Genomic DNA, 2,493 nt, shown 5'->3' on the forward strand with positions numbered 1-2,493 from the left:
AATAATGATGACCCTCGAGAGAGCGACTCCCAAGGGAAAAGTAGCTGGTGGTGAGGCAAAAGGTAAAACCAAGGTTGGGCCTTGCTGGAGGAGTTTTATTCAAAGCGAACTGTCAAGGGGGTCCCATAAATCACCCAACCGCGTTAGGGACGCAAAATCCGGGAACATAATACCGATATGATGGAAACTAGGGCGGCAAGAGTGGAACAAAACACCAGGCATAAGGCCGAGCCTTCCACCCTTTACCAAGTATATAGATGCATTAATTAAATAAGAGATATTGTGATATCCCAACATAATCCTGTCCACCATGGAGCAATCTTCAACTTCACCTGCAACTAACAACATTATAAGAGGGGCTGAGCAAAGCGGTAACATAGCCAAGCAACAGTTTGCTAGGAAGGGTGCAAAAGGTTAGAGGCTGACATGGCAATTTGGGAGGCTTGAAGAGCAAGTGATAGGTAGCGCAGCAAAGCGATAGAACGAAGCAACTAGCATAGCAATGATAGTAGTGAGATCCAGGGTAGCGGTCATCTTTCCTGAAATCCCACTAGGAAGAAGAACAAGTCCATGAAGAAGACGAATGGATGAAGCCGAACCAAGCGTAGACGAACGAATCCTCACGATTGCAACGAAACAGGAACTATCGAGAAGAAGCACACAACATGGTAAACACACCACATATAGACAAGACATGGTGCACAACAAGCATGATGCATGACAAAGCTACATGAAGCTACTCATGGCAAGAGATGATGCAAACAAGAGCAACACATTAAGGCAAGTTTAAATGAGACCGGAAACAACATATAACAATTCCGGTAAGTCCTCATATGCAAATTTCGAAATTGGTCCAGACCTGAATAAACCTTATGTTCAAGTTGTTAAACAGCAAGTTAAGATGCACCAAGATGATCTACACGAGATTCTAGTCAAGTTACATATAAAGTTCATTAGATTTGGAGCTACGGCCTAGAAGATATGAGCAAAACAAGTCAAACATGGCATTGATGCAAAATGCATACAAACATCAATCAAACACTCTCAAAACATGGATGCAACATTATAATATGAAACTACATGCAAAATCAAGCAAGTTTCATATAGAGCACACTCAAAATGGAGCAACGGTTCAACACATACACTCTATACAAGTTTAAAGGACAAGCTGTCCAAAACAGCAACTAGGCATCTTGCAAGCATCAAAACAACATGCTACAACACCTCAACATGATTTCCAGGTAAAGCATGACAAAACATGAACACTGAGCTATCTCCATAAAACACTATAACATGCTCAAAAACACATGGCAATATTGCAAATAATAACAGTTTCAGACTTTGCAGAAATAACATCAGGTTGCAATGTTTAGATCTATCAAACAACATGCTACAGGAACATATCATAGAAACTTAAGGCATGTCATGATACTACTAAATGCATAGAACAAAAGTCCCTTACTGACCATGAGCCAAAAAGGATCAGAAGATATGATGGCACCCATGTAAACATGGCAAATGATATGACAGATTCATACATGGTAGGAACAACAATAAGTAGGTATGTTGGTGAGCTTGTACAACTCACCACAGAGCAATACATGGCATGGCAAGGTGACCAACAGTAAGAATGCATGTTTATGAAGCCAAGCATGGCAAGAGCAAGTTCATAGGGTGCATGGATCACTAGAAAAGCTCATGGCAAATCTAAACTTAATGTTAACTGGCTGACAACAACATTACTTAGCAACTTTGGAGCAAGATTGCAACAAGCTACAGCAGGCTATAAATGCAACCAAGGACATGGATGGATAGAGCATGACATGTATCACAAAACATCCTTAGTGAACATCTCCATGTTATGCATAGAATGTCTTGTAGCAGCAGGTTTACATAGCATCATGATATAGCAGATTCAGCCTAGCAAAACAGCAACAACAACTACCCTACTTAACAAGCTTGATGAATTCACTACAAAATTCGCAAAAATACATGGATTGCACCACTGTAAAGATGGAATGATTTAGTTCAAAACACATGTTGAGCTCATGCTCATAGGATGCACACATCAAATGCAACAAAAATGACAAATCATCAAGTTCTGTTAAGGGACAGCAGTTAACATCATATAGCACTCTTGCAACGATGATGAGGGCATCAATATGAACTCAAAAAACATGGCACAATGGAATGTAATGAATAGCACCTCATGATGAACATTTTGATACATCATGCACATGAAACAGAGCTACGGATGCAGAGTTATGATGCGATTAACCGAGCAACATATCATTAGAATTTCGGGACTTCGCAGAAAACGGAGGGGGGGAAGTCAAGCTCTCCAGATCTGGATCGGGCGCACAGGAGCCGAGGCGGCCGGAGGGGCTCTTCGGAGATGGAGCGCGTGGCGGCCGGAGAAGGGCTCGGGGAGGCACCGGTGGGTCAGGGTGGACGGGCCCCGCCGGATCTGGCCGGATCCGGCGCACGGCGGCG

This window comes from Triticum aestivum, chromosome 2B (genome assembly GCF_018294505.1).
Source record: "Triticum aestivum cultivar Chinese Spring chromosome 2B, IWGSC CS RefSeq v2.1, whole genome shotgun sequence".
Classification (NCBI taxonomy): Eukaryota; Viridiplantae; Streptophyta; class Magnoliopsida; order Poales; family Poaceae; genus Triticum; species Triticum aestivum.